General features: G+C 45.5%; 1 protein-coding gene across 4 annotated transcripts in view; it reads left to right on the top strand.

The window, feature by feature from the left end:
• The first annotated feature begins 222 nt into the window (after window positions 1-222).
• The window catches only part of sema5a (sema domain, seven thrombospondin repeats (type 1 and type 1-like), transmembrane domain (TM) and short cytoplasmic domain, (semaphorin) 5A), a 127,780-nt gene continuing 107,800 nt past the window's right edge, over window positions 223-20,202 (top strand). For 3 of the 4 annotated variants that reach the window (XR_004612334.1, XM_034572537.1, XM_034572535.1), the window contains exon 1: window positions 223-685. The gene's annotated coding sequence lies outside the window, so the exon portion shown is untranslated. The remainder of the gene's footprint in view (window positions 686-20,202) is intronic. The other variant, XM_034572536.1, reaches the window with a different exon arrangement.

Below are 20,202 nucleotides of genomic sequence, written 5' to 3'. Positions count from 1 at the left end.
CACTTGTGGCTGCAGGTTAGTGGGGCTGTATTCCTCTCCTCCACCTGCAGGACAGCTGTGCGCCGCTGCCACGTCTCTCCTCGCTGTTGTGAGTGGACGTTGTGAGTGGACGCGCAAAGTGGGGGCGCACTGCTCAGCCATCAGAACGCAGCTCGGGAGATGCGCAGCTGTGACTGAGAGCAGCTTCTTTTGGGACACATCCACCTCCACTGCTCTTTGGCTTTTTTTTTTTTTACGCACAAGCACCGAGTGTTCCAGCTGAAGGGAAGTTTTGTGTGCGAGTGTGTGTGTGTTTTTTTTCTTCCTCCGCGCCGTCGCTTTTACGCACCCGCGTCCTCCTCCTCCTCCTCCTCCACAGAGCGGAGGCATATTGTCTGTGGCGCAGCGCGACAGTGCGGGTGTCCGATTACAAACCGTGCGCCGAGGAGCCGCCGGCACAGAGCGCTCCCCTGTGGGGCAGAAATAGCGCAGGGACACCGGAGAGAGCGCAGAGGAATCGCTGCGGAGAGAGAAGGAGTTTTTACAGAGCTCTGATTCTAGCCAGAGAAACATCAGGACGGAGGATATTTCATCTTCAGCACATCTTTGATTTTGCGAGTCCCCCCCCCAACACCACTCTTCTCACCGGGACAAGACACGCAGCTTCGCTCCCTGCTAGATGAACCGGAGTTGGGCACCTCATTCGGTAAGACGATGCGTTTTGTATTATGGACTGTGCACCAGCATTTATTTATAGATGTGACTCAGGCTTCTGCTGCAGGTTTCCAGTCTCCAAAACGCAAGAAGGCATTTGTTTCCTCCCGAAAACAACCCAGACACTTCTCTTGCTTGTTATTTGGGGTATTTTCACATAAATTGTTTAAAGAGCTGAAAAACATGTCATGCGTAATGAAGGAAATTGGAGCATCTTGCAGGAACCACGCACCAACCCCACAGACCCCAAACACCACAACTGTAAATAATCAGTTTGCAGAAGTTTTGCATTTTGTTTTTCTTTGCAACTTCTGGCCACTTGGTGGTGCTGGCAGAGTGCAGCCTCCACCAGGGTCCCTGTCTGACTGAGAGCTTCCATCAAATCTTTCTATTCAGCAAATTCACACCACAAACGCGGCTTCCTCTCTTGTCTGTCTTCTTTTGTGATAATTGATCAGTGTCTGGCCTCCGTGGCACAAATCTCCTACATTCACTGCAGCAAGTGCACAATGAGAGAAGGTTGGAAATTGTGGCTGTGTTTGGGTTTATAAAAAGAAAACGGTCTTGAGAATCAGTCAGTGCCTTGACAACCCACATTTAAATTCGCACTCCAGTGTTTTCTGGTTAGTTGTAGTGTTTTGTATCGGTTCATTTCGTTTTTTCCCCCAACAAAGCTGTGTCTTATTAGCGGCTGTGAAGCATTGTTCCTGCTTTTATATGTGACTTTTAAAGTGTTTTCTATTCCCTCTCAACCCCGCATTATGTTTCAAACCAAAGATTTTCATTCCATTTGCTGAGGAGTCATTATGCCAGTTTTCAATGCTCAATCGACGTGCACAGAGTAGCTCCATGCCCTTTGAGAGACATGGATTGTGTTCTGTATAATACATGAATTTCACATTTTATGGCCACATAGATTTGCAAAGCTTCTTTAATTCTGCACCCTCCCACTTGGTTTTCTCCGACCTTCCAGCCTTACACATCACACCCCAGGATTCTCCACACAATGCCAGAGCCACAGCCAAGTCCTTGAAGGTTTTGGTAACCTACGTGGTTTGTGACGTTATTTGCACAAAGAGAATCACTTGAGCTTTTCTTCTACTCAAGATTTCAAATGAAACTTCCTGTAGTGTTTCTCTCGCACAAAAGTCGCACTGAAACAGTATCAAATGTGCTGTTTTTCCCCTGGGTCCTAAAAGATTAGACGAGTGAACTCCATGATTGTAAAAAAGCTTTGTGTGTGCTGGAGGTGAAAACGTGACTGGGAAGGAGATAATAAATGTGGTTCAGGTGCTTAGTGAAGTCTCAGCCCCGCATTTTGCTCACGGCTCTGTCCCTGACTCTCACCGTCCCTGCAGCAGGTTTGTTTGAACGCTTACCTCCACTCCTCGTCACGCTGATTACTGCACAATTAAAGGAACATAATTGTCGACTAACTCACTTACTCACGGTTGTGGGTTTTTTTATTCTCTTTTTTAAAGCCCGGGGCAAGCATCTTTTTAGAAAAGGGTTAGCAAATTTGTTCTCAGATGTGTCCAGATTATCAAGCACAGAGCAAACTCTTTTCCATTCCATTGGTATTCACACGTGTCCGCGGCTGTTTTGCTCGTGCTAGCTTTTGGGATTTGAAAGCCGTTGTCCTGATGAAGGCAGTCAGCTCCCGCTGATCGTGTGGCCTCGTCCCGACAAGTCACACTGGGCTCTCCGATGGATGGGGGAAAAAAAGTGCCCCTCATGATCCATAGGGTAGAATCATTTTAGACTCACATTGTCCGGGCCTTTATTAGATGTCAGATGCTGAAATCCCTGGGGAGGAAAAGAGATGAGAAAGAAGAAGTAAATGAGGGGGAGAATGATGGGGTTGAATCAAGAGGAACTCGTGTGACATTCTGCCTTTTGGCAACGGTTGGCAATTTATATCCCAGCTGAAGTGTTCGAGGCGTTAGGGTTTCAATTATTGGATTACTTGATCAAAAAGATGAATCTGCAAATACTTTGATTATTGATGAAGAATTGATGAAGTCATTTTTAAGGTACTTCAGTCACTTCGAGTGCAGCTTCTTTGGTGTGAGTGCTGCTTTTCTCAGCCGTATCGGATCTCACTGTAAACTGCATGTATTTGGGTTTAGAGCCGTAAGTTGTAAAAAACAACATATTTAAAAACAACACATTGCATTCTGGAAAACTAAGATGGGCATTTGTTATTAATGTATCTGCAACTATATTTATAACTGATTAATCATTCAAGTCCTTTCGTCAAATCAAGAATACCATGTTTAATGTAAATGTGAATATATGCAGATTTTCTCCTGTAAGTTATTCGTAGTGTATTTACTATCCTTTGGTTTTGGGCTACTGGTTGGACAAAACAAGAAAACTGAATCTGCCAGCTTTGAGAGCAAGAGAAAGAAAAATCAGTGATGTGCATTTTTCGGTATTTGCTGACATTTTCTAGACAGAAAGAATCAATAACCTAATCAACAATGGTTACAATGGTTAGTTGCGGCCCTGAAGACCATTACCACTTAAACTCCTGCCGTGGTGGATTCATCATCACAGAGACGAGCAGCGGATCCAGATGAGCCCGTACTCTGGCAGCCAGCGCCACATGGCAGAGCAGCATATGATTAGTGTGATTGATATTTGCGCTGTGTTGGGAATTTGCCCAAGAGCTGACACCGAACACCAGCACAAACACGGCAATTAGTCCGGACCAAGGAGAACTCCGCGATGAAAATGACCCCCGGTGGCCTCTGCGGGCTGTGTGGTCGCTATGGAGACCCACAGAATGACGAACCCATTGTCGTTGACCTTTGTGATTCGGCGTCCCCTTCGGGGGTCGATCCCTGTCGGGAGCGAAAGTGAAAGGCATTGTCATGCACGTGTAAACCAAACAGCCTTTACCCTGTGGCCCCTCTCTGCTCTTTAAGGCCCTTTGGTTACTTATTTATCCGACACCAGCCAGATGGGGCGTTGGGAGAGTTTGCTGAAGTACACGCTGCCTCACAAAAGATCCGGCTTTATTGGCTGTAAATAACACAGAAGCCCTGATTTTACAAATTCTCCTCAGCGGATGATTTATTGCTTTTACGCGAGTAAACTGCGAGACTCAGACAATAGCATGAGGTTGTTTGCTGTACTTCCCCGCTCCCCTCACCACCACGGGCTATTTATACATCACAACCACTTTACCATTATCTCATTCCTTCCCTTGTTCCTCCTGCCACTTGTGATTTGAAAATTGTATCCAGGCTGCGGAGAAGCATCCCACATGTTCTAAGACTCTGATTCAAAGTGTTTGGGTTCATTTCTCGTGTTTGTTGAGCTTCCGCATTGATTTGCGTGACTGTAGCGGGACGTTTCGGATACATCGCTGACCCGTCCCTTCAGAAGAGAGAGTGTTGTCGGGGTGAAAGTCAACAGTCCTCTCTTTTCTTCTTCGACCGTTCCGACTCGCTCATGTGGCGAGATGGTGTGATGTTGCTATGGCTACCTCAAGGTTTCCTGCAGGGGCTCTGAGTGCTCACCCTTCACAAAAGGGAAAGAAAAACACTGGCAAAAATAAAAGTTTATCATCCATGCTACTTGTGTTCTTTAAAGGGCAAAGTGTAATGTGGGTTGCCATAGAGATTGTGAGGAAGCTATCTAAGAGGGATGCACAATGCAACCCCATAGCATCTGTTGTCTGCACAAAGGTCTGCATGACTGCTGTGTCGCTGACATACAGATACAGAAGTTACATTATTTTCCTGAAACAGGTTCGGGGCCATTATGTCCAAACATATTGTGACTTTATTTTCTGTAAAGAATAAGGTTATATCACAAATGTTGTGCTTTATAAGGTTAAACAAGGTTGTAACACAGGTGGAGTATAGAGTGAGTTATACTTATCCATCCATTCCATTCATAATCTATGCTGCTGATCCTATGAGGGGCCGTGGGGGGGCCGGAGCAAATCCCAGGTACACCCCGGACAGATTGCCAGCGTATCCCAGGGCCAACATATAGAGACACACACGCACATCTGTTGTCGGCCCAAAATACTGTCTAGACATCATCATCGTGTGGCAGCGATATTTTTATCTGTTGTGTGTTAGAGACGGCATCAACACACCCACTTGCTCGCGGTGAATCCTGCAGAGGATCTCCTGCTGTGTTCTCATGTCGGCTCGTTCGTAAAACACTAAAGTCCGGAGGCTCTCACTCGGACATTTACTTTTTTCCCACACACAGCCCCTCTGCAGAATGTTCGGGGGAGTCTTTGGAGTTCAGTGCATGTCTGACACACCAATGAACAATTTAATACCACCTGTAAACATAACCCCAATCTGTACCTCTTTGGACTGTGGGAGGAAGCTGGAGTATCCTGAGAAAACCCAGGCAGACACAGAAAGACCCCTGGCCGAACCGGGATTCAAACCAGGAACCTTCCTGCTGTGAGGAGACAACCACCGCCCCGAGTTAGAGTCAACGATGAAACAAGGAAAAACAAAGTGGTGGAAAGTGTTGTGTGCTTGTGTGGAAACACACACATCAGCTCTCGCATCCTTGTAAAACAGGAAGGGGAAGCTGTGATAATTTCACACTGCATGCTAAACAGCAGAAACAGCACAGAGGCAGGTGTAGGGAATAATTTGAGTTCACGGTGCGGCAAACCATATGTGATCCTGGATGCACCATTATTTCTGCTGCTCGGATCTGAGAGGGACTGTCTGCGGTTTGAGTAAAACATCCAGTTTCACGTCTTTACATCAGAGGGAATTAGCACTTGCCAAACCGGCCGCACTGATCCACTACATTAGCTCCGTCCCTCTCTCCACTACAACCTCAAACCCCCACTCAGGCAGCAGAGGAATCTGTCTTTTTTAACCGCGATGCCAGGCAGCACAGGAAGACGGGAGAGACTCTATTTGGGTCACGATTAAATAATCCCCAAAGCCTCTTTTTCACCGGGGATGAAGGCAAGGGGATGTTTGAAAGGTTAAAGAGAGACGGGTCCAAACTTCCTTGACAACAGGAGATGCTATTGTTGTAAACTCCTTTTAAGTTTGGAGTTTGCTGGCTCTTTGCTCTCTTTTTTTTGCACAAGTATGAGCGTAAGAGGGGAGCGTGTGTCGAGGTGTAATGAGTCGGGGGAGAGGAGGTGAAAAGAGGATTTTAAAATAAGCGATCGAGGAAAAGAAAGAGTGAAGAGGCTTTGCTGGTCTTTGTTTATTGACTGATCGAGCGCCACGGGACCATTTGAAGGGTGAAATGAGTCATGAGTTGTCACCCGACTCACACAGAGACACACACACACAGTTTTTTTTTGTCTCTGGGCCGTCACCAAGCTGTATTTCTCTGCAAGATGAATGAGTGTGAAGCATGAATGAGAGGATCATTTGATAGCAGCGCTCAGCTCGTATATTTCTCTCTTTATGGGAGCGTCTTCTTTTTCCGGCTGCGGCTTGAACCTCTGAGGTGAGAGTGAAACTGGACTGGCTCCTGCGAGACTCTGACACTCTCTCCACTATGTATAGTCACAGCTAAATGAGCAGCCTGTGCACTTATTGCTGAAGGAGGCACGGGTATGTGCTTTCTATGTATTTATTTATACGTCACGTGGTGGGTTTGCCATATGTTTTTCCCATCAGCGGGAGGAGGCCTCGCAGCCCAAGTCTTTCGCGAGTTTTTTCACTCCTCGTGGGACGTGCATGACTGTGTCTCATCTCCGCAGAGCATATCATTACGAGATAAGAATCTCTTTTGATGTGATGTGTTTGGGACTATCTGCGCTGCATCGCTGCACTGCAAACAACCAGAGAAGCTCTAATTTGATCAGTGAGAGGATATAAATACGGAAAATCCTTTAATCTCCGGCAAATGAAAACATTTATCTCTACTTTGAAATCATTACGAAGGGGTAATCAGAGCAGCATCCTCAAAAAAAAAAAAAAAATATCCAAGTTGCGAGAGGATCTTTCCCCTCAGCAGATGAATGAGAGAAAAAAAATTACAGAGCGGGCCATATTCTTTTTATCCGACCTTATATGAAAGTATGTGATACCATCTGAGAGATAAGGCGGCCCACTACTTGTAGTTCAGTCATGCAGGAGAAATGGGAGCGGAAGGAGAGATGAAGAGGGAGATTAGGGGAGAGATATAAACAGAGAAAGGGAGATTGGACGGAGCAGATATGATGTGGAAAGAAAAGAAGTGAAGTTTCCCAGACAAAGAGGGGAGATGTCCGCCTTTTTTGAATGGAGGAAGAAAAGGACAAAAGAAAACTAAAAGAAGAGGAATCATAAAGAGATGGAAGAGGCGATAAGAGAGTTTACTGAACGGGTCTGAGAGAAACTGTTACATATATATACAAGGAGGAGCGTCTCTCAGGAGGCCGCGGGGCCAGCCCATGCATCTTTCTGCTGGATTCATCCGTCAGCGCTCGAGGTCCCGACACAGGCGAGGGCAGAGAGAAAGGGACGGGACGAGCAGGAGCAGGAGCAGGGAGCAAGAGAAGGAGGGATGAAGGGAAGGAGACAGGAGATCTGACAGCAAGGTGAAGTAAGAGGAAAGGAGGCGATGGTGATGAAGGAAGGAGACGTGCCCTTCATCACTGTTCAAAACCCTCAGAATCTCCTCACCCACAGTTTCTGTTTGAAACCCCCTCAATTCCTCCTGCAGTGGAAGTCCAATGTTGTTACGACTAAAGTCCAGAATTGGTGACACGCTCACATGAATTACCTTCAATCACAACCTTTCACTCAGGTGATTTGGGGGGTTTCCTCCTCTTAGGCTACAAACAACAATGGAAAGCAACATTTACTCAAGTGCTGCATTTATGTGCAACTTTAAAGTACTCGTACCTTTGCAGCGTGTCCTTTAGTGCTACTCTGCCATTTCACGATTGTGTTGTTTTCATTTCACTACATTGAATCAAAAGGTAATTGATATTTCTCACTAGATAAAAGGCTTTAAAAAAGAATAAGGATTCCAACAACTTTTGAGAAGTTTAGAAGAAGTTTTCATTCTTCAAATTTTAAATCTTTATGTATGTATATTGATAACACTATAACACTATAACACTACTACACAATACTTTTACTACAAATTTTGAATACTCAGGACTTTTACTTGTAACGGAGTAATGTACTATTACTTAAGTAAATCTGAGTACTGCATAGAGGTGAGTTAATCCTGCTCTGAGGGGAGGATTGCTCAGAGCTGGAAAAAAAACCACTTTCACATTTTCATGTAAAAGAACATTTACACTATAAATCCAACAGAAGTGAGCATCCGTCACAAAGAGCAGAGGTGCAGACACATTATTGTAAAGTATCAGTTCTCCATGAAGGAAACTCAACTTGATTTAAAGTGGGCTCAGTGCATTATTAATGCAGCAATTTACATAGTGATTCACTGAGGGAGCTCTGGCCTCTTTGTTTGTCTGAAAGCGAACCGATGCCCTTGAAAGAAAGATGCGGTAAAAAGTCTGAAAAACAGCGTTCCGGTCTTTACACACACACTTATGCACACACACCTACTGCATTGTCTTCCAACCTCTGGCCTGCGAACGCTTCACTCTCCACACACTCCAGACATGAGACTCCCATGAGTCACGGCCTTTCGTGGTCTGCGTAGCGCGCCGACGCGAAATGTGTAGTCTACCCCGGTCGCAGACACAAAGAGGGCCTCAGTTCTGAAGGTGGAAACCGCACAGAGGATGTGTGGTCTAAACTCAACCACCAGCAGTGAATAACAAACCACTCATTTCTCCTCCTGAATAACATTTCATTCTTCCATGAATAAGCCATTAGGAAGAATGAGCTCTCAGTTAGGAACTCGTCTGTCTGCCAGCGGTGAACACCTTATTTTGTTGACTGCGCATTTCAGCGTGTGAAGCTTTTTTTTTTTTTTACCTGCGTGCATGAGAAGAAGTGGTCACTTGGAGTTGAGTACCTTTGTTCAAAAGTAGGAGTTTGGTTTCACGGAATATTTTGCTATGGAACATTACAAGTGTAGCCAGGTGCTGGACTTCAGCGATAAGAATATCAGTTGCAGCAGAAGATAATGCAGTAATTTGAGAGGTTATTGCCAGGAGTGTCTGTTCTTTTCCTCCGAAAAACCGAGTTGGTTGGTCGCAGCGGTCTGATTATGCTGTTCATGAAACGAGAGAGTGTTTCTATTCTCCCGCTGTGGCTCTATTGTGTTGCCGAATTCCCCCGAGAGGTGAGTTACGTTCAAGAGTTGTGCTGACTCGCTGGCTGCGCTTCCTCTTCTGCACTGCCCTGTTGGGACCGGAGCGGATTGTTAAAAGATTCTGCAGGATGAAGTGTGTTGGGTTTTTTTCCACTCTCTCCTCGCCCTTGCATGTAGAAGAGAGGAGGACGCGGATACAAAAACACAAAAAGCGCCTGAAAACACACATGTCAGTGAGGTGCTGCGCTCGGCTGTGTTGTCTGAACAGAAGAGCTGAGTGTTAGACCCTGCAGCGTCTTCCAGCGTAGGCTGAGCTTTGACAGAGCAAAGGGAGCGAGAGAGACAGAGAGAAAGATGAAATCTACAAAATAAAGAATCCCCAAGAAGAAGCAGAACAGAGCGAGAAGGCAGTGGCAGAAAAAAAAAAGATCCATTTGTACAAACATGAGGAGTATAAAGTTGTTTACTTCACGTGCTCAGGTGCTTGTGTTCGACCTCTGGAGGTCAGCAGGGCGACTCCGAGCTACTGGAAGTGAAAGGATCCAGTTTCGCTCCAGTTTCTCTCAGGGACGAGTCTGCTCCTGTCGACCGACCTCAGCTTGACCAGACGCGACCCCCAACCCTGACCCCCGACCCCCTTGCCGCCACTTTTAAAGAGACATACATGCAGCTGTGGGCGAAAGGTGTGAAAACGCACACGCACTTTTCAGCGCTCATCATGACAGCGGGGGATTTGGGGGAGAAATTAGCATTTCCCTTAATGAGGATAAGCCGCAGATCATCTCAGTGAAATCAATGTAAACGGTGGATAAAGTGGATTTCGTTGCAGGAAAACCTGTGCGTTCTTTTTTTTTTAAATTTTTTTTTACTTAAGCTTGTTGCAGAACTCGCGGGCACAGCGAGGGAGGGAACTCCTACGCAGGCGATAAATTTCCTCTGGACTAGCCATACCACAACGCTTTGTTGCCGTGCTCTTGTTGTCATTAAAAATAGACCTCTGCCCTTCCGAGCCGAGGGCCCCGTGGCGTTCAGATCTATTTTGTGCTCCACGCCGTTCCCCGGAGGCTGTTTCGGTGGAAAGGTTCTCCTTCCACAACATCAGCTGAGGGCAAAAGGGGGGTGGGGGGGGGGGGATTCTTTCCTGCAGGGACAACATCTTCTTTTTTTTGTTGACTTTAGCAGAGCACATAAAAAGGAGTTTGCGAAAAGGAAACTGTTGCGAGAGCCCATCAGGCTGCTGATACTCAGGAGGTAATTGTGCGAGTAAAGGTGGATGAGGTTTTTTGAATGCCTCCGCTGGTTACAAGAAGCCAAAATATGTAGCTGGAGATCTACAAACCAATCACAACTGTTTTTAGAGAAAGGGAAACGTTTGCTCCTCCTTTGCTTTCTCACCCTGCAGTGAAAACCATAATATTATACAACACTTTATTCATCCCCAGACGGAAATAATCTCTTTCAGTCGCCCTCCTCCTGATGTGGAAGGTCGTAGTGCAGGATACAGTGGGACACCAGCGATCCTCGTGTTGTGTGTTAACGGCCATGAAGCAACAGCGCTTGCGGCTTCCCGGTGCAGTTTTCAGGCCGCAGGCAGCGGCAGGTCTCTGTGCACATGAGATCCCACTGTAAACTATCATTGTCATCAGCAGAGCTCCACACCCACGCCGACTCCCTCCCTGATCCCCATTTATCATAATTAACACTTTCTCATTCCAAATATGTTCCTTCTTGCCCGCTTAAAAAAACCCGTGTGACATGTTTTTTTTGGTAATTGCATACAGATATGTGCACGCACGCATGCTCCGCGTGTGATTCCACACCCTCTCCCGTAGATCCAGGGTTCATCGGTTTTAACTGATGCAATTAAAGCAATTTGCAGGTCACAGACACTTTGCTTCTTAGTCGTCGTTTTCCTCCCCCACCATGTGAATCGAAAAAACTCCTGCATCGAAATTATTGCTTTTCAGAAGCGGCGAAAGGCATCAAGGTGTTGGCGTATAATTTAAAAAAAAATACCTTCTGCGGGAAACGGCACAAAAATATTTCTGACGTTTCTGCTGTACAGTGAAGGAGGTACAGGATGTTAATTGCAGTGCATGAGTCACGTGATTTACTGCTATTGTTATAAATCAGTGGTAGTAACCGTAGGAAACAATTACAGGAATCATACTGTTATTTCTGCCGCAGCAGCTAAACCATAATTTAGCCGCACGTCTGATTCAGCATCTGGTCCCACACAGTCTGTCAATCAAAGTACCTGTTTTCCTCTGCAACACATCCACATGCACTCAGAGCAACTTTCACACATTGTGTGTAAACAGAGAAACGCAGCTTGATTGATGCGGATCATCAGGCTGCGTCACTCTCCTGAGAACAGAACTCTTTCACGTGCACAATACATTTGCAAGAAGACGAATGCTCGCACAGGGAAAGAATAGATTTATCGTTGGATGTTCAGCGACGGTGGGGATCATAAAAAAGACGGGCAAAAGCACAAGTGGACGCACACATGGTTGAGTTTGGAGGTTAAGAAGTGAGAGAGTTGCAGTTCAGCACACCTGGAGGCCACATGTGGATTTCACCAAGCGCCCTGGGTTGGAAAAAACTCCAGCGTCATCATTCTTGACTAAGGGCGGAGGGGAGGGATCATTAAGTCATTATTTATGTGCTGTTTTATCACCTCCAGACCCAGTCTCACAATGCAGACACCCACCCGCACAGCCCCGGGAGAATAACATAATTGTATGAGGCGGACCGGGGGGGCCCGTCCAATAGAAAAAGTGCAGACATTAACAGTCTGGCCTGGTGGCAAACATGACTAAGACTTTTTTCCCCCCTTGTTAGGCTTGTTTACACCTAGTTGTGTTTGCGTTTATTCACTGGCTGCTTCCAGAATGAACCTTCACGTCCAGGTTTTCTTCCCTTTGAGGGATGAGGTAGCGAAGAAGGTTTCATGGGCAATTTCCGCTTTACGACGACAGTAGTTTGCTTGTTGAGCCCAGACAGGAACACAAACACCACTTAGAGCTGACTGGGCCCATTTTAGTTGCTTCCACCCGCAACATTCCCTATCTTAAGCTGCCTGCAGACATGCACTGAACTCCAGATAATGTCCCGACAGTCTCCGCAGGGGTTGTATGTGTGAATGCAAATGTTTGAGTGAGAGGCTCCAGACTTTCTCTGGAGTTTCTCCCACCAGCGGCCTTGCAAAATCTCCGGAGAAGGTCAGAATGAGCCGATGTGAGAGCAGGAGATCCTCCACAGGATTCACCGACTTCACCGAAAAAAAAAGGAATCTCCAAAATGTCTGGATGAAAGGCGCCGCACACATAGAAGACGCAGACAAAGTTATCAGGAGACCTTTTAGTGATAAAAGCAGACGCCGGTGTCGATGTGCCGTAAACCAAAACTCTCCGCAGCAGAATGAATACGTTACTTTGTGCCTCCGCCTGCTGCTCCACCCCTCACCTGAACGCTCCGGAGATTTAAGACTTTGCCCAGACTCAATTACGCGGACATACTCCGGAGTTCATGTCTGAAAACGGCTATGTAAAAGCAGCTGGGTCATTAATGGTGTTTTTTGCGTGTGAACTGGTTTCTTTCAGGAACAGACATTATGAGGCAGAGGTGGTCTCAGAAAAGAGTTGGATGTTAAACAGATCCTCTCTGTGTTGCACCTGGAGCTGTGGTTCTCGCGAAAGGCTGCGTGGAGTCAGCTCTCCAGACGCCGCGGTCCCAGATACTCTGCTGTTATACTGCCGCTCCCCCCGGTGTTTCCTTTCCTTTCAGTTTAAAACGGGGCGACCTGTTGCTTTTCCAGCTGTGCCTGACCACTTCACCCGGCGCCTGTTACCCTGTTGTTTTCATGTCCTGATTCAATTACCTCTGCGGGACTTGCCCTCCTGACACATGACATACCGGACTCAGGACCTGAGAGATGTGAGGGATTGCATTTTTTACGGCATGTGGTGTGCGTTATTTATGGAAATCCCACTCTTCCCTGCAAAGCCACACTTTCTGATCCTCCTTTCACTCCTCTGAAGTGCCTTTAAACTCCCCTCTCTCCTTTTCCTTCTTTCCATCTGAATTCGGCTTCTATTAATCCTCCCTATTCTCCTCCTCGCTCACCGCTCCTTTTGTTCCTGCTAACCTCTTTAAACCCCTTCCCACCTCCTTTATCCTTGCCCCGTACCCTAATTTAGTCTCATCCGACCTCTACTCCTCATCCCGTCCTGCATCTCCTTCAATCCCTTTTGTTCCTGTATTCCTCTCATTATCGCCAACCTCTCTGCGTTAATCTATCTCAAATGACTTTCTCGCCTCCTCTGTCTCTCCAGTCTTTTGCTCTGCTCTTGACGTTTTGATGAGCAGTTTGGTGTGGGACTGAAATCTGTTACTTCATCATGTTTCAGTCTTGTCAGACAGCTGAGCAGCCTGGAGCCTTCAAGAATTCACGGGCAGACGCCATGGCCGTGAATTTGGGTGTTGACAGTTGGGATATGATCCATATCAATGTCCCAACCATTATATCTACCCATCTCAAATGATCTTACCATTTTACCTCTAACATTTTTACTGAAAGGGCTAATTTATGCTGCCTCTATGTACAAAAAGAGATCTGTTTCAAACGATGTAACCGTCACTGCCCACAAATTTCCACAAGACCTCATCTTTGGCATGGTTTGCTGTGCAATACATCCACTAGAGGGCAGCGCAGAGTCGGTTTCTTGCAACAACAAACATGGCGGCCGTGTCGTGACAGTGTAGTAAATGACGTGAGTTCCAACTCACCTTCCTCAATCGTCCATAGAAAGTCCCAGAATTGTTGACATTTCTTCCTTGTGTTTCACGGTCATCTAATTTGAAATAGTGGCGACACTGCCACCTCCCGATTTCCCTTGGTACTGCTCCTTCTAAGCTGTTTCGTCCGTATCTGTAAAATTTCATAAAACTTTCAGAAAAGTACAGAGACTACGGACAGAAAGCTCCATCTGTTTCTTTATACAGATGTAACGTTGAGGATAGATGAGCCATTGGTGGATTCGGAAATATGTTCACTCATATCGCAGGCTCATATGGACTTAAGGTACATTTGCACGTTTTCACATATGTTCACTTGAAAAATAATGTACACTGAAAATATATTGTGTTTGAAAATGAGTGTTCAGCTGTAGAATAATGGGCATTGCAGTTCAGACAGTGTCACACATTTATACACTTAAACAGAATAATCAACTTCTGGGTTTCTGTGAATGATTCAGACATTTATGCATTGGTAAATTATGAAAATAAGAAGAGCTGAAAAATACATGTTTGTCTTGTCTGCTGCTGCTTTACTACAAAAAATTACACCATTTAGTCTTTCGTACAATTGGGAGTTACTAAATTATATGAATTATGTGAGGGTAATAAGAAATAAGCAGATCGGTGTTAAGTGCGGCCAAATTGCTGCTAATCTGCCACTCTAGTTGACATTGTAAGGAAGAGGGGTTATTACTCTCCAGCTGTGTTAAACATTAAAAGCCTAGACAAAAAATATGACTTTAAAGATTCTATTTTGGAACTTTTCACCTTTAAATCCAATGAGATGAACTTAAATCTAAATACATCACTGTATAGGATGAATATAATACACAAAGCCATCTCGAGCTGGAGTTATGCTCTTGCAAAAGATACACACACTAATGTTCTGGTAAACCCACAGAGGAAGACGTTATTTGAAACCATAGGTCTCAGAGGTGCCGCACACACACCTCCCAAATCACAGCAATGCATCCCCAGTGACGCAAAACATGGCAAACTAAATTTGTCTTAAAAGTATTAAGGAGGAGAGAGAAATTTCAAATGGTTTTAAAGGGGAAATATAATTTCTTGCTCTGTGATTTTATTCCAGGACGCCCCAAGAGAGGCTTTTTATAAAATCACAGTTCAAAAAGAAAATCACAGTTCAAAAAAAGTTCTTATTTGTCAGTTCAGCTCAGATCTCCTTAAAAGCCTGCTGTCTTCTGATTGGCCAAACTTGGAGAAACCTCCCTGTCAATCCATGTAGCGACTCTCTCTTTGAGCTATGAGGATAATTAGGGGTGTTCATGTAGTGTTGGAGGTTCACTGTTGTTTTACCCTGGGTGTGTATCCCTCTGTCTTTCCCTTTCATGCCTCTACCGACAACGAGGCTCCTACTTTTGTTTTTTTTGCCGGATGGATTTCCCACAGTTATTCCAGTTGTTCCAGCAGCTACTACCTGGGGAATGTCATGGATACCTAGCGCGGGAAAAAAAAGCGCTATCATCTTTCTGTTTTTTTGTGTTTAGTCGTCTAGCTCATAAATCATGTCGTTATTTCAGCTCTATAAATGCAGAGACTCAAAAGCAGAACAACACACACTACGTCAACGCCTAAAGGAAGAGACGTCTGAATATAATAAATATGACGGGATAAACCCCTGCGAACAACAGACATACAAGTGTTAACATACGACAAAACTACCGTCGTCGTAAACCACTCGCTGAGGAACAAACAAGCAAACAAACTGTTACAAGTGGGTCAGGTACACTCACACTGACAAAGAAGCATTTCAGCGGTAATAGATACATTTGGGTCAGGTAGACAGCTGTGCACACACACACACACACACACTCGTCGAGGTAGAATAGAAAGCGTTCACTTACACACAGAAAACAAACCTAAATACAGACAGACAGGAACATCTGTTCTTTGCCTACAATCAGGCCCAGATGGACCCCGGCACCGGTGTGTCAACAACAGCGGAGACCACACATTAAATGCGCCCAGTGTTCTCGTGACTGACTCCTGGGGATTTGGAGGAGGTGCGGGGGCTTTTAATCAGGACCACAACCTGTAATTGTTATCATAATGACACAGGAAGGTATCTCCGGATTAATACGTGCCATCATTTCGGTGGGAATGTAGGCCAGTCGACCAAAAATCGGAGGAGCTCAGTGTCTTGCGCGGCTCTGAGGTATCGTACCGTGCGTGCGCTTCATGAATATGCATCGTGAGGGCAAGTTAACTTTTTTCCTCTTTTTTTTAATTTTTTTTTTTTTTCACCTCCGCAGCAATATAAGACAGAACCTAAACATAGAAAGTGAATTAATATATTATAGTTAAAAGCGATGATATCCAGCTTTGATGTCGAGCCATCAAAGGCCTCGTGAAGCTACACGGTTCAGAGGGGCAGCGTTGCACTCCACTGTATATTTAGCTGTGAGCTTAAATTAGACTTGTCACAGCTGTACACACATGCCATATGGGCTCGTGTGTGTCTTCTTCATCGGCCGGGGAGGTTGCAGCTGATTTGACGGTATTGTTTCTTCTGCTGGGTGGCATTAGGAAGGGATGTGGCAGCATGTAGGAATTCATAGAAAGAAAAAAAGGGGAAACGTTTAAAGATTGTGAGTGTGTGTTTGTCCCTTTAAAGTCTGTGTCTGTGTCGGCTTGTCCTTGCGTGAGCCCTCATTTCAGCACAGAAGGGCACAAGCACCTGGCCCGTGCCTGCCCAGTCAAGTTAGCGGAGGAGCCTGCAGCTACGAGGGCTCCCAGAGTTAATACTGGCTCAAATAGAGACTCCAGCTTCTCACTTTCATCCCCTGAACCCTTGGAGTTTCCCCCCCCCCCCCCCCCCCCCCACACACACACACACACACACACACACACAGACCAAACGTGTATTGAACAGCGACACGAACCCTGAAGCCGCACTGTGCCTTCACACACACACACCTGCTCCCCTACTGTAAACCTGCTGACACATGCGTTCTTACAACAATTACACACCGCTCTCCTGCCTCCGAGCCAAATGGCGAGGTGAGGTTTTGATGACTCCATCTTAATAGTTTTACCCAGACGGAAAAAATGTTAAACATACGCTTCATCACCTCTGACTGATCGTGTTTGTGGTCACGAATACTCCGGTTCTTTTGAGGCTCACAGACAGACACACTCGCTCTTTGCAGTCTGTAGTGCCTCACTCTCTCTCTCCCTCTCTCTCTTGGTTTTTTGGAGTGATGACACATTATCAAAGTGATTTCTATTTGTTACGCGGCTCATTTGGGTCAATTAGAGGAAACTCGCTTTGTGTTTTTATGGGGCACCGTGGCACCGAACCCGAAGGACTCAGAATTAGCTGTCTGAGCCTGACGTCCTCAAATATTCACAAATGTTTGTCATAAGAAGTCTTGAAAGGCTGCGATGATGCTTGGAGGCAGTTATGACATGAGCTGAAAAGAACATCGTTGTTTTGAAGAGCGATGAGAGTGGCTGGTGTAATGTGTGTGTGTGTGTGTGTGTGTGTGTGTGTGTGCGTGTGCGTGTGCGTGTGTCACTAAGTAAAAGCACTTCATAATATGAGCCCCTAATGAGTAGTAATTTTGCTGTTAAAACAAGGCTTAGATAGGTGGATGGTTGGATAGATAGATAGATAGATAGATAGATAGATAGATGGATAGAAGGATAGATAGATAGATAGATAGATAGATAGATAGATAGATAGATAGATAGATAGATAGATAGATAGATAGATAGATGGATAGATAGATAGATAGATGGATTAATGTTCCACTGATACATGCGCTCAACCAATCACGAGTCAGTCTCAGCTGTCAATCATGTTTTACCGGAACAATTTTGCATCGGTGTGATAAGAATTGTACTTCTACTTTTTAGATTGGTCCATGTCCCATCCACTGACCTGGATGAGGCAAGGTTTATAACCTATACTGCAGCAGCCACCAGGTGGCGATTGAGACGCTTCGGCTTGACCTTTGGGGAACTGTCACATCGTCCATCTTTATATACAGCCCATGATATTAACATATGTTGCTTGGTAGAAACAGAATATATGTATTTTTGAAGCAGAATCCACCATCAGTTCCAGTTCCATTGACATCTCTTTCTTACAAATCTAAAAATCTATATAATCCTCCTTCCTCACAGCACGAAACACCCTCTGATCATTCTTTTATAAGACAATACAACAACCCTGGATTCATTTTTAAGAAAGCCTGACCTGAGGGTGAACACATATTCAGAATAGAGCTCCCTCCCTACGTGCTACCACTCACAGTATCTGGTAAAGTGTAAGAAATTGTATTAGGTCTCATTCACGTGCTTCTGCAGGTCTTCTAACAAATCAAAAGCGACCTGATAATATCAAGCGTTTTCTCTTTCAGCCATGTTGTTGCTTTTAGGGTTGGCAATTCCACCACTTTGGTCCAGACGAAAAAATCTCAACAAATATCTCAAGGTTTATCGTACAATTTGCTACAGATATGCACGGTGCCCCCAAAGGATGAATCTTATTGACTTCCCTGTTCTCCCTGACATTTCCTGTAGCACCGCCTGCACATCAGAGCTTTCACTTTGTGTTTACTTTGTCCATGCATGTACTGTTTCGGACCAAATTACACCCACTACAAAAATCAATCCTTTGTTACATTAGCTGCTGCAAACAGCATTTCAAGCAAAGGGCGTAGCATGACCTTCACATTAAAATGCTTTTATTGTAAAGCACATTTGGGAAGTGATGATTTGCTGTAACTGTATTTACTGTAACGGGGATCTGTCGTTTGTAGCCGAAACCTGATCTGCTTAACACGGTCGGGCAAATACTGATCCTGTGAATCGGACCTGGGGACCACCATGTCTAAAGGCGATTGCTCAAACCGTAGATTGTGTTTGTGTGTGTTTTCTCTCTCTGTGTGTGTGTGTGTGTGTGTGTGTGTGTGTGTGTGTGTGTGTGTGTGTGTGTGTGTGTGGTCTGCACCCCTGTGATCTAATTTCCCCTCTTTGGCATTCTTCTCACCCCTCCCTCTGTCTAATGTGGCGTGTTGATGATTTAGCAGTACACCGGCGGAGTGGATTAACTGTGCAGGCCACGCTCCCTGTCTGAAGTTTGGTGCTTCTGAGGGAGGGCAGAGTGTCATTGATCAGCGAGAGGGAGACAGTGTGGAAACATTACAGTGAGACCTGATTAGTAAGAGTGCAGCGTGACGCGCCGAGGGATCAACATCAATAATGGCACCGGGAGAAAATTCAGCGCCAGCCTCGGTTTTTCTATTTCCCTCAGAAGCCTGACTCGTCCCCCTCCTGTCCTTGTCTGCAGAGTGTGGCGTGTGAAAGTGCTTCATATAATCTGAACTTTATGGATCCCTGTGTAAACGCTGCAAAGTCAATTGTCAACACTGATGTTAGTAGTTCACCTTTAGTCGGTTAACGTGTGCTACCATTATTTATATCACTTCTTTATATTAAGGCAACCCGCTGGTTCACCCATGGCTCGCTGTCAACTGGTGCTCTAAAACACTTGTCGTGACCTTCCAACTGGCATTTACAGAGGAAATGTACCTGCACAAAAGGCTTCGTCACAGCGGTTAATGAGCACATGCTAAAGGACAACTCGGTCATTAAGCCAGTGGACCTACGAATGTACATAACAGCATGATGTGGGGGAGGTTATGATGCGGGTATGTGTGCTGTGGTCTTACTTTCTTTCTTTTAACCTTACAGTAACACAGTTGTATTGAAGGAAAGAGATAGTGCAGCTAATTAATATGACTGTGTTTTGAAGAAACTCATTAATTTTTATATTATGTTTCTCCAAATAATGAACATTTCCTGGGTTGAACCTGACTCATGACGCCATCCGGTGTTTCAACCCGTCTTGGACCTTGCGAGGCCGATGCTGCCATAGGCTCAACCCTTTGGGACATTTTCTACGTTGTGAGATTTATATTTAAGTTAACGTCCTCTAATCAAATGTGGAAGGGTTCATTGTAAGACTGGGGAAATGGTGTTTAGAGACAAACTGTGATCCGGTCTCACTGCAGCAGCGTAGCCTTGGGTTGACAGGCGACTGCAGCGCCCCCCGCACACTCACCTGGGTAAAAGATATTATTGGTAGGGATGGCAGTGTGTCGCCCTTGATTTATTGGACATTCTGTGGAATGGTAATTACATAGCTCTATAACTTATTTGAACGTTCACTTGCATTAGCCCTCTAACAAACGTTACGTTGCCTCCACCCTCTCCTGCATTTGCATTGTCTCAACCCTGAGAGCTCTGGCTTTGGGCGTAACTGAGTTGGAGCCAATGAACTGATGTGGCTTGGGACTGCCATGTTCCCCGACCACTTTAATGTCTACTTTAGGGGATTCTGGAGACATCCTCCAGTTCCTGTGTCCCTCTCTTTTTTTGGGGGGCCTGAAAGTGTCCCGACAGTGACCGTCTCACATCCAGCCCCGCTCCCCTCACCCTCTCAGTCCCCTGTCCTGTTTTAAGCATTATTTTTAGGCTCCGAGCTGAGGGTGAAGTTAC

This window comes from Hippoglossus hippoglossus, chromosome 20, assembly GCF_009819705.1.
Source record: "Hippoglossus hippoglossus isolate fHipHip1 chromosome 20, fHipHip1.pri, whole genome shotgun sequence".
Classification (NCBI taxonomy): Eukaryota; Metazoa; Chordata; class Actinopteri; order Pleuronectiformes; family Pleuronectidae; genus Hippoglossus; species Hippoglossus hippoglossus.
The sequence above is the reverse complement of the archived record's forward strand: the minus strand, read 5'-3'. Positions and strand labels throughout refer to the sequence as shown.